The sequence below is a fragment of the Mastacembelus armatus genome, chromosome 9 (genome assembly GCF_900324485.2).
Source record: "Mastacembelus armatus chromosome 9, fMasArm1.2, whole genome shotgun sequence".
Taxonomy (NCBI): Eukaryota; Metazoa; Chordata; class Actinopteri; order Synbranchiformes; family Mastacembelidae; genus Mastacembelus; species Mastacembelus armatus.
In genome coordinates this window covers 12941318-12954542 of record NC_046641.1, presented here as the reverse complement: position 1 = coordinate 12954542, position 13225 = coordinate 12941318, and the positions used below count along the sequence as shown (strand labels likewise).

The 13225-nt window shown below is 41.0% G+C and overlaps 1 protein-coding gene across 2 annotated transcripts in view; it reads left to right on the top strand.

Moving 5' to 3' along the window:
• The first annotated feature begins 2165 nt into the window (after positions 1-2165).
• The window catches only part of wscd2 (WSC domain containing 2), a 31285-nt gene continuing 20225 nt past the window's right edge, over positions 2166-13225 (top strand). Inside the window, exon 1 of one of the 2 annotated variants that reach the window (XM_026322782.2) lies at positions 2166-2711. The gene's annotated coding sequence lies outside the window, so the exon portion shown is untranslated. Of the gene's footprint in view, positions 2712-3422; positions 3583-13225 lie in introns of those variants that run through there. The other variant, XM_026322783.2, reaches the window with a different exon arrangement.

The window sequence follows — 13225 nt, the reverse complement described above, 5'->3', positions numbered from 1 at the left end:
CATGAAGAAAAGCTAGAATGATCTTTTGTGTGATACTGCCCTTTGAATCCAGACAGATGATATGAGGAATTATGCATTGAAATTTTTCTTTGATAGACTTTTGGTCTGTTGCTTAAAATATGTGGTGTTGTACGGCATAAATAAATATTCCAGTGAAACACAGAACAGAACAATTTTACATGCGTGAGCTGATTGTCGGATTGTTTGCCACCTGTGCTCACAATTAGTTAAATCCTGACACAAACCAGAACCATGAGAGGAAAAACTGAGCTGGTCACAATCTGAAAATGGAGGGAAATTCTTTTCATCCTCCTTCTTATTGACGCTACCACGGGAGAGCACAGAGCTGTGAGAGAGCACGGATTGTACACAATGAGCCCATTATCATCTATTTACTTCTGTTTTGGTCAACGTAAACTAGTGGTGGTCACAGGACAATGCACACAATACAGCATATGATGCGCATTTATGAGTGCTTGATGCTGTGGTGCTGCCCTGGACCACATAGGCTTGATCAACCTCCTCTTCTGACCTCTACCTTGCATGCAAGTGTGTATATCCCTGACAAAGACAGAATATTTTTTTTTAGCTTTCTATTCGCTGTTTATCCAAACAAACCCACAAAATCCATTTACTTTCTTCAAACATCAGAATGAGAGTTTTAGGATTCTGTTGTTTGGCTGCTGTCCCATCCTGTCTGCCTGATTCAGCGTGAGTAATATCACTGCTGCACAGTGGTGTTTTCAAGAATGCTCCTCTGAGTTTGAGTCCATCGCTGAGTCACCATGTAGTGGAGATTAATTGGAGGTGACAGCACTACTCGCAGACAACGACCAACTCATGAACTGATGCTGCAGAAATAAGCAGAGTCATCTCTGTTGTCAGAACGCCATCGCTTTAGCACAGTCCAGTGTTATGCTTGTAATTGGTGAGCGGCTTACTGCGCTACTGCTGTAGGTGTTGGAGCAGGAGGAGACTGTAACCTCACAGGTGAGACAAACAATGGTTTTTCATTAACAGTTAATGTCTTACTTAGACGTCCTTCTGTGTTTCATAAACACACCATCCAGGTGGATTGGAGACGATGGTGTGGTCTTATAGGCACACTGTTTGCATGTAAACGTCTATTTCTGCACATGTCGTTTAAAGATCTGTGTAATGCAGTTGCTCTAAGCCATTGATTTAACAGCTGTGAGTGTCAGGGACAGAACCATAAAGCTGATTGAAGAGCACATTTACACACAAGGAGATCTGCGGTTGAACAGCCTGGATGAGAACCATGGTCAGACATTCGGAACAGCTGGAGGTTTGAGAGGAGTGAGGCAGAAACAGAAATCAGAATTAAAATGAAACAAAGATTAAAAAAATGTGTAATATTTGGCAGAAAAGGATCCGTTTATTAAAAAAAATTTATTTATCAGTTTATATGTTCACACACGCAAAACTCACATATTTTACACTTCAAGGAGTCAAGTATATTAGACACAGATTATAGTCACTGTCAAAAATTGGCCTAGTTTGGGTCATTTAATGTCACTGGGCAAGATGACCTGTTTTAACTTTATCCAGGACCATTGCATTATATTGACCCATTATCTGTTTTCCTTTTGCTGCTGGGCTGTTTACCCAAAACTAAACATAGTTACACTGATCCTGTGTAAGATGCTAATAGGCTCAAACTGTGACCCACAGCTGTTAGATGTAAACACAATGTGTGTATGATGTTAAAAACTGCAAAGAATTCACATATCGTTAATTATCAGTAATAAACAGTGGCATGTAAGTTAAAGGCGCTACAGTAGATTTTTAGTGTGTACTCGCTGATCATGTACATGGTTACTACAAATCTCCTTTGTACTAAACATACGTGGTGATATGAAAAACTTTACTTTGAAACCTGTGGGCCTGTGAAACAGATTCACTTCTTCCTTTTCAAATCAACAATGTCATAATCCTGCACATTGACTCTGTGATGATTAGTTTCATAGGATCTATACTAAATTCAACTGGCTCACATGCGACAAACCCACACGCCTGATCCGCATGTCGACTGAATGAAAACAAACTATCAGCAGGGAGTGTGTCACCGCGCCAAGCCTCCTCCGTGTGTCCCAGAAAGCAGCAGAGCGCGGCGGCCTCTGCGCCTCTGCTGTGTCTCTTTAAGTACAGCAGGCAGTGCTGTTGGTCCGTGTGGGAGCGCAGGGCGCACGGCGCGCCTCTCTCGCCTCCTCTGAGTCTCCGCATCGTCAAACAGCTTTCCTTCGGATCGGACAGGCGACAGAAAAGACAGCTCGACCCACCTGCCTGCACCACATCCACGTTTTGACCTAAACTAACGACTGGAGCGAGTGTTAACGAAGAGGGGGGCCGTCGCAGCGGGGCTGATGTAGACTCGTAAACCTACGGGGACATTGACATTGCTCCCTCCTCCTCCGACTGAGAGCTTGGAGCGTGTAGAGGCTCATCTGCGGCACAGTAGCGTACAGCATTATTGAACAGCACCGAGAGACTGTGCGACCTAACGGGATTGATAAACTGTCATTAGTTGAGTGCGGATGAAAGCAGAGTCCAAAGAAGCTTTTCAGTGGACATGTTGTTAATATTTGGCAAAATGATCGCGGAGATGAAACATGAGCCTGGGAGATGACCATCCTCAACTGAGTTGCAACATCAGATCATTTGCTGAAACCTTATCCTGACCCATGGTAGAGGTAAGGCGACTTCCCTCGTAATATTTCTCATCTGAGCCAACTGAGAAGCAAATCTTTACTGCAGCATCTTACAAAACCAGTTCTGTAAAATGTGTACAGAGGTTTGTCGTGTTGCAGAAGTCTGGATGGGTTCACAGTCTAACTGCGCCAACGCGAACACTGCTGGTTAAACATCACTGAGCAGAACTCAAACCAAAACCTGTTTCTCAGGATTTATTTTATTCAGCTGTTACTTTAAAACTGTATCTACAGTTGGTTGTCTTTATTTCAAGGCAATGTTTCAGCCAGACTGAGCCTCAGGTGATAAAAACACCAGCATATATGTGCAGTGTCTGTTTCTATATACTACACAGAGCATATATTATTCTGTGTATTTGACTCTTTAGTTAGCTATTCCCTAAGATCGTCCTGAAATTTGCCAACTTTGATATTTTCACCTGTAGTGTTTATACCATGCTGTGTGGCAGATGTTCAGATGTCCCTGGTCTCTGCTCAGTCCACTGTCATGTTCAGTGGGGCAGTAAAGATGCATTAGTGTGTGGCCAGATGTATGACTGGTGGTCCACAGACTAAACACTCTCACAAAGTGTGAAGTGGCTGGGCTTTCATTAGAGGCCTCCTGCTAATTTTTAACCAGAGCTGCAAATTAGACCCAGAAAACAGGTGGGACCTAATCTGGTCCTCTCATTTATTTCTTCAGTTTAGGTAGTAAAGTATTTTCTGTGGCTGTAGCATAGACAGGACCTGGCCTTGACTTTTCAGAATCGGAAACACAGTAGGATTTATTGCCATGTACTGTATGTTGGACCCATAAGGAATCTGCCTGGCTCAGCTCTCAATGTGCTTTGTTGTAAAATCACAATACATACAGGTAAGTGAAAAAATAAAAAATGAACAGAAGTAGATAGACAAGTTGATTTTTTTTTCCTTTTAATTTTTCGATGCTAGAACATTTGTTTTTGGCAGCTATTCTTATCATCTGTTAATCGTTTCATTCATTTTTAAGCAAAAACAACAAATATTCTATTTCCAACTTTTTCAATTTGAGGATTTGTTGTTCTTTGTTTTGCATCATGGCAAATTAAATATCTTTGGGCTGTGCACTGTTAATAAAATGTTAATAACTAATAATAATAACTGTTAATACCACTACCACTGGGATTTTATTGAAACACATTCATTAAGAGCATATATATTCAATGGTCATTATCCTAAACCGTGCGAGCACGTCACACAAAGTAACTTCCAATTAGTCCAATGATTATGCAAATGTAGCGGCCTCCATTCGCCCTCATTGTATCTGCTGACTCCAGTCCGCTACAGACCACAGTAGTGGACCGAGGGCTCAGTGTGAAGTGAAGAAGTAGAAGAAAAGGAACATGTTTGTTAAGATTGATCACAATGCTGCTAAAAATCCGTTGATGAATGGCACTAATTACTTGTGCTGCTGCTGTTTCAGCTCTTTGCCTGCCAGTAAACAAAAGGCATAAAGCATGACTGGCCTCTTGTTATGGCAGCGGGCACATAGCACTGAGAATCTAGATCAGCTGAATTGATCGATCATGAACACCACTGTGAAATAAAACCTAAAGACCACCACACTAATTCACAGAAGTTGGCATTACATTATGAAAGTAATACATTTTCAGTTGTGCAGGGCAGAAAGTTGCAGACACTCATTTAAAAAAAAAAAAAAAAAAAAACTTGTAGGTTTTATTGTTGCTAACAGTGACTTTCCTGTCCCATGAGTTCAATCCTCCCTGAGGCCAAACAACACCAAAGAAATATGCCAACTGAAAGTCCTACTGTATTTGTACACTCACGAATGAGAGGATACTGTTCCCTGCTGCTGCTGATTTTGATTTAGATAATCTTGGTCAATGTCACAGTATTTTGTACCACTGGGAAAACATCTGGTATTTAACTCCAGCCTTTCTGTAAAAAAAAAAACTGAATCCTGAAAGAAAAGAAAATGCTTTTATAAAATTGATGTTGAATTTTAGTGGCATTTTCACATGCAAAGTTAGCTGTGGCTGCAGAGAAGAATTTGAAAGTGGATTAGATATGAAGTCCTTTGTGTAGCGACAGGGTGGCCGGCAGCAGAGTGAGAAGGCTTTGAATTCCTCCAGGGCTTATCTCTTCATCCTCTTGGCGACCTCTCAGGGACGTGCTGTGGATCATATCCGATGGCTGCGGGCTTTGAAGATCTCCAGAGGAGCTGAGTGGAAATACACTTGGCAGGCTTGTGCTAACCATTACAGTAAAACAAAGGTGGTGCAGTGCGAGCTGTGTGTAGGCTGGATGGTGTACTTGCACCTGATATATCATCATCTTCAAGAAAGGATGTCAAGAGCTTCATTAGATCTCCTACAAAAATAGCTTGGCATTAAATGCTCTGCTGTCTTCGTCAAAGATGTGCTGACAGTAAAGAGTGTTTATAGAGAGATGAACAGTAGTTTCACACTCAGTGGTGTCACATTTTATTTATACTGCTCTAAAATCAAATCCAAAGGGTATGTCTTAATTTATCGGATCTTGAAATATCTAAATTTATTTTTCCTTGAAAGAAAAGATGAGTTCCGAAGAGGATAATCTTTGAAACTGTGTTACTATTACACAGAGCCAAGGCTTAGGCCAGCCTTGCTGCATGCACAGCCTGATTTTCAGCTCACAGGAGGATTATTCCCAACACCGGACCTCTTCTGTAAGATGTGTCCAGACAATCACTGTCTAGACAGGTGGTACGATAATACTTGGAGACAGACATCAGACAAAGCTGCGAAAACTCAAAAGTTAAACTTTAATGGTTTTCATCAGATAGATAATAACTGAGGGTATGTGTTTATTTCAGGTGTGTTAGAAGATTCAAACTCAGACTAAAGTGGACATGAATAGAATAAGTGACTGATGGCAGGAGAGGTAGCCAGCTGGCCAGACCTGCTGTTCATGCTGTTCTCTCAGACAGAGACAGGCACCCTGCTGAGGAGACTGATGTTGTTTAATCCAACCGAGTCTAATATGAGTCGCGTGTGTGTGTATCTGCATCTGTTTGAGTCAGAGTGCAAAGCTGTGTGCTCCCTTTTGTCCATCTCCTAAATACTGTGATGCAAATACACAGCCATGCCGGAGTATTCTTTGGAGACTCAAACTATTGCCATGGAATCATTAGATAAGATCATTTTTGTGTCAAATCCACACAGGCAGGCTGTATATAATTATTATGGTACAACAAAATATGTGTTACTATCTTGTGTCTCAAATCAGATATGAAGTGTCTGAAATCAGTTGAATGTAATCAAAATAACATGGTCTATTATCTAAAAATAACATTATTGTATCCAGATTATTCATCCTTTTGTCATGCTAATGATATATTCATTGAAACCTTTATGTTTATGTATATAGAGGACACAAGGCACCCCCATTACCCTGAAAGCAAACCTGAGAGGAAGATAAGCTCCAACCTTTTTCATATTTGAGCAGAGATTTTCATCAAAGAGCAACACTTTATATGTGAGTCTGCTTTACTTTCAGAGTACATCTATCCTGCATCCTGTTAGCTTTGGTCATTTATCACATTCATTCAATTCAGTAAAATTCTTAATTCATTCATTTATTTTTTATAGTTATTTTACTTACAGTATTTGTCTTATATAGAAAAAAAACACCTCTGTCCCTACACATGGATCATTACTACATTTACCATTCAGCTGGAGGTCAGTCAGGGTCCCGTCTGTGGTAGCGACTCTGGCTCCCGTCAGTCTGACCCAAACGCTCTGTTTGCCCTCCGCTCCATCAGGCTGATCAACTGTGTGAATGTTCAGCACCAACCGTTCAGGGGAGTCAGAAGGCTTAACATCGTATGTGCGTTAGAGAGAACGAAGCGTGTGTGAAAGCGACTGAGAAAATGAAAAACAACGAGGAGAAGAAGATAAGGGAGGAAACTAAATATAAACACCACATTCTCCCTGGTCTACATCTGACCTTGAGATGGTGCCAGTCGCCCAGATTAGCACATCAACACTGTAACTGCTCACCTCGAGGAGCCAACCCCCTTGTCCTTTCTTCAGCTTGAGCCCTGCTTCACAGAAAGGCCTTTGTTGGTGTCAAACTGCTGGCCTCTGTTTTCGGTACCTGCTGCACCAACAGATCCCCAACCTGGCAACAGCCTTTAAATAGAGTAATGCAGTTTACCGTCTCCACTTTTAGGAAACTGGAGGACTAAATGGTCTTGAATGCTGCGTGTGTGTGTGTGTTAGTGAAGTGAAGCATTTATGCTGTGGACCTGAAACTAAAGCTTCATGTATACTACCATTTTAGGTCCTACCTGGAAGTCATTTATCTAATGGGTTGAAGAAAACCAAATCATACTGGGTTAGATAACAAGTCATTATTAGTTTCCACTGATTTTAAGGAGGATTGCTGGGAAACATATAAAGGATCCTTTTCAAAGCTCTATTAGGTCGATAAAGTAGGTATTACATTCATATTAGCGAGCAGCCCCGTGGTGTTTTCTCAGCTCTGAGAACACCACTTCAAGCAGTGTTAGTCAATCTGTGAAAACACATCCATCTGCATTCAGACAGCAGCGTGAAGAATTAGACAGCCATTCTCTTTAAAGAGATTGTCAGGAGATTTTGACAAACCCTGTCCTAACAATTCTGCTATACAGCAGCAGGAGCCCCCAGTGTGATACAGCATCAGAAGGAGAGGAGTGGAGCCCCCTCTGGGTCTGTCAGCCTGTGCAGTCAGTGTCAGCAGCGATTTCAGATCTCCTTTCAGGTTGCAGCACCCTAATTGGGCTGTCACAGTTGCTAGCTAAATTTGTCAGGTTGCTGTAAAATAAACTACTTGGCCAAATCACAGTGTGCATCCCTCTGTTCCTCCCCAAACCACCCATCTGCCACTGTGATAATCACTGAATATCAGGAACCACAAACTTTTAAGCAGATAAACTACTTTTGCTCACTGTTGGGAATATGTCATTAAAGGGTAAATCGAGTCACATCCTCTTGATAGTATTCTGCTTAATAATTGCATCTACTGGGATTTTGTCTGAAAGATGTGCAACAGCAACAGTAACCAAGCTGCATTTATTGAGAAACGCTTAAAGTAAGGGCTTAATATTCTTACACTCAGCCTTACATGTTCTTCTATTAATTTCCTGCAGCAAGCAGGATGAGCATCTAGGTCTATCCCCTTATCGGCTACTTTTCTGAATCTGGCAGTAAGCAGGGCTCACACACACACACACACACAGACAGACACATGAGCTCCGTCGCAGCTCTAATATCCTCCATCTGTCAGTAAAAGCCATCCAGGTTGGCTGTGTTGTGTTGTGAACTATCACATGGAGTAAATGAAACATGCCTGGTCAGCCATGAGCCCATTCCCATGCCGTGTCAATCTTCATCACCTCTGCTCTCTCTGTGACGGTGCAGATGTCTTTCCCAAGTAGCTTAGGGGCAGAATGACTCAGCTCGAGCTTCCACTCACTGACTCCCAGTTCAGCCCTCTCCTCAGTCATCCACAGCAACTTAAACACGGTCTGGTTGCACCGTTAGACTAAGGCCGAAACACAGGCTGCATTGTTTGTAGTGTAGCGGCTCCCAAGTTTTCTTTTGCACTACTGCAGCAAGGTCAGGCAGTTGCAATTATTAAATAATATTTCACCACAGAGAAGTTGTGGGTAAATCTGTAGCTCCAGTGACTCTAAGTAAGTCATTCATTGTTAATATTCAAGCTCAATTTATTTTTTTTTCCTTTTTTCTTGGTAAGGTTGCTTTTGTTTCATGGTATTTTCCATAACTTGTAGCTGTTTGTTTAGACCGTCGGTTTGCCAACTGGTTTACTCTCAATTTGCGTGTGTGGCATTGAAATGGTTGCTGGATATTGTGCCTTGTGTAATATACTAAATATTAGCATGAAACCAATTTCTAACCATATTTATTGTTTAATTTCTACCTAAGCATTAACATGTGACTGCGTAGTTTTATCAAGTCATATTGTCTTCCTATAGGTCGACGCCTCCAGAGTCTTACACCCTCTGGTGATCTGATGTTTATTATCATTATCCTTGAATCAGGAGAATAAAGTTGTTAAACTTCTGGGGTTAATAAATCCTTAGCTGTCTTAAATTGCCATGTTATCTGTCCATGCACAGAGCTCCAGTGTTGGCTGGTTTTAAGGTGCAAGGCATTTTGTTTGTGTTGCTGAAAGCGTTGAAAAATTAAATTTTCAATGTTCCTGCTGAATTTAATTCAGCAGGAACATGCCTTTTCAAAAAATCCTTTTTAATTTTCAGAGACAGGAATTGGTACAAGTACATAAAACTAAATATGCGTAGCAAGGTGCCACTAGAGGGAAGTGAGAAAATGTATTATAGAGAATGAACTGACCGCTTAAACAAATGCAGCCACATCCATATTGGGATGAAGTATTCTTTTAACCACCCAGTTGAGCTCCTCACTTTCGTTTTGTTCAGTTATTTCAGAGAATTCTGTTTCTGTATTTCTGTTGCCAACATGCACATACACACGCACGCACGCACGCACGCACACACACACACACACACACACACACAACAGAGATGTTGTTTTATGTTGCATCAGAGCCACAGTGAAACACCACTGTATGTGCTCGTCATGTTTTATTCATCTTAGGAGAGGCTCCAGCACTGAGTCTCGCTCCTTCCTGCGAGCCCAAAGCAGGCTGCTGTCAGAAAGCCTGAATCCCCCAGATACTTTGCTCATTCCTGTTTCTACACAGACACACACACATTACACACCCAGACACAAGAACACACCCACACACACACACACACACACACACACACACACACACACACACACATATGTAGACACATTCAATTGCAGAGTGCTGCTCCGTGTACATATTGTACATGTAAACTTTCCATTATTGCAGAAGTGACTCTTTCTTAATTTCCTTTTGTTTCATGTGTTAGCTGAAGACAAGAGCTTTAACACTAAAGGGCCAGATATATAAAAACTATACAGTGGTGTCACAGTATCACAGCAGAAAGGATTAGAAAACAAAGCATCTGTTCAAATGTGAAGTATAGCTTCACAAGCTTTTTACAAACTTTTACAAACTGTACATTAACATTCTCCTGTCATATAAGATTTTACAAATGAAAGGTTAAAGAACAAAAATAACAGTAAGCTATAAGGAAAGGCATTAATAAATTAAATGTAGTGAAAATTGTTAAAATGTTATTAATTAAAATAAATACAGAAAATTACCCATTTATTGGCACAAACATGCCTATTTACACTATATACATAAATACTGCAAACTTTTATACACATACTATGTGTACACAAATTGAAACGAAACATGCAAAGGGCAGAGGAAGTTCATATTGACAGTCTCATTTGTAAAGTCAAATGTATAAATTTCAGTTCTCCAAATAGAAGCTGACAAATATTTTAATCTTATTACTTGATTACTGATTACTAGATTTGGTTAAGATGCAAGTAGTAATGCGAGCAGTGTAGATTTAGACATGTTTATTGTCAGTAAGGTAAATGCTCGGCTGTCACTGTCAAGTCATATAGCGCTGATGGGGCCAACATTGAGGACATAATGACATCAACAACATTTGAGAAACAGGATATATGAGTAACAAGGCCTGTAATGATGTTCATGTTTAATTGGAAAAGATATGTTGACAGATGGCCTCTGGTGCTGCCCGACCTTTACGTGCAGATGTGTGTGCTGATGAGGCCCATGGTTCACTACGCATTTTGCAAGGCATGCTTACAGAGCGGCCTGCTGCAGACACACACACACACACACACACACACACACACACACACACACACACACACACACACACAGATTTCATGTTCCTCAAACAAATGCATCCAGACCACTGCACCCAGCTCGCTGCCCTGTGTGACTGCACACAGTGAACAGCTCATCAAAATCAGTTTGTGTACAGCAACACTCAGTGACAGATGAGCTGACTGCTCTCATGCGAGCTCTTCATTCTGTTTTCATTAAAGGAAAATAAAGTCAGGATGCATTAGTCTGCGATGCCATCCTGTGTATCTCAGATGTTATGTTGTGATAAAGTCCTTCCTGTAGTACTTGTTGTACTCACTCCACCTTAATTTTCCAGACAGACCTTGAACAACTCCACAAACATGAGCATCAGATACTTAAGACTGTGCTGTGGGTCACAGTAATGTAGACCTCATACTAATAGCAAGGCAGGAGAAAATATGATAAATAAGATTATGTTTTGACTCAAGACATGTTTTAGCTGCATTATACTTGTTGACTCAGACTACACTAGATATAACTAGAACTGTCATTGTAAAGTTATTAAACAAAAAAAACACACTTCACATTTACAGAAAACAGTGAAAACAGTGAATATAATCCTCTATGGGAGTATTCTGCAGTCAAATCAACCAGTCCAGTTACCAGTACACCAGTATATAAGTTACCAGTAAACAGTGCATCAGTTTCTAAGGGAAGGTATTGTTTAGGCATTTGAAGAGGTACAGTGTAATCAAGCAGTTTACTCAAATAATGTACTTATATACATGTTTACTTGTGCTTAACTTGAATATTTCCACTACTTAGAGTACAAAATGCAGTACTATGATATGCTGTTTATGATAATATGATGTATTATTAGTCACTGTGATGTTTTAAGTACCTCTGTCTGTCAGTACTGTACTTGGAAAAGCCAAACTACTGTTATTGCAGTTGCTGTATACGCTTGGCATGTTCTGACCAGACCTTTACACCAGACAACAGCTAGAGTGGCCTCCCTAATCCTCTGCTTCTCCATCTGTGAATGTTGCAGACTTACTGTATCTGCTCTCAGGGATCTACACTGATCAAAACCTTAAATGGTTCAAAGTGAACTGAAAACCACAATGAATCAATGAGGCAAAGGGCATGTGGAATCAGTTTGCCTTCGAATGGATTCAGCGGTGTAGGATTTGTCTTTGAGATGACTTTAGCAAAAGGAAAGTGACATTCTGTCAGTGCTGATCACTTCAAATGTAACGATGTCTTCAGTGTTTCTGAAGCACACATTTGTTTTAAAATAAATACAAAATGCTCTCCCACCGTAGGAGGTTAGAGTGAGGGGTTATGCGCAGAGCAGCAAGGCTGGAGGATTCAGCCTCTTGCTTGAGGACACTTGAGCAGAGTGGGTGCTCGCTGACACAGGTGCTTGAACATGTGTCTTACAGTAGACACGAAATAGATCGCCAAATACTCGGCTGTTTTATCCACCATTGCTATGCCCAGCAGATCAGGAAAAGCCGTGTGGTACACAAGGACAGTCGAGTCAACATCCTCCTCTGAGAACAACACTGAGCAGACATGATTATGAGAGGATATTACCTGAACATGCTGTAAACAAATTATTGGTGTGTTATCACCACAGTGGTCCAGTGTTCATATGCTGAACTTACTAAAGGTTGCTTAGCGGCATTATCATCCATCCATCTATTAACTATACTGCATATTCTGTAGAGGGCTGTGTGCCGGGAGCCAATCTCAGCTGTTATTGGGTGAGAGGCAGTTTACACCCTGGACAGATCACACGTCCATCACGTACAGGGCAGACATGTAGAGACAAACATTCACACTCATACTCACACCTACGGGCTAACTTTCTCCTTTCCTGTTTTTGTTTTTGAATAAATGAAACTGGATGTTTCTTTTTCTTTAGGTTGGAAATTCAGCAGGCCACTGTATAATTTCACATTTTCAGACTCTGGTGTGAATTAACACTTTGCATCCGCAATTTTACTGACATTATCAGATCTCACACAGAATGAAATCAGGTTTTTCAGGCCTTTTATTTTTAAAGATCGTGGTTCGGGTTTCCAAACAGTATGTCTCATTAATACAAAATACCCACTCTTTAGTGTTGCTGAAAACATTGCTTCATAAAATGCACTTTTCTCAGTGTCCAACATGGAAAAAGAAAGTTCCTTGTTCTTAGTTGGCTGCATGCCATTAGGATGTGTTTGTGTGTTTAATTTAGTTTAAATGAATGATCTGCTGTTGAAAACTGCCTTAAGTTCCATGCAGAGGAAGTTCCTATTTCCCCTCACTCTTCTTCTGCCTCACCCACAAAACATTTGCTGAAACCCTCTGCAATCCCTGCTTAAGTCTATTCAGGCAGAGAGGACTGAGATAGATTCATGGCAGAGCTGAGCTGGGAGAATTCATTTTTAATTAAAGCAGAGAGATCCTCTGTGCTCAATAAAGGTGGGAGAAAAAAAAGGGGGGGGGGGTCCTTTTCTTCTTTGAAAAAACTGAACTGCAGATATTCTTCAAGGCTCTGAATGAGGAGCGTTGTTAAGGTTGGATAGTGGAAGGCATCATTTGATCTCCCATTGACAGCACCTCCCCACTGCAGAATAATTACTTCTTTTATGAAGCCATTAGAGAGGACTGATTCAAGTGATTGCTTCTCAAATGTCTACCTCTATGGCCAGCTGGGAACTGGGAGTGACACC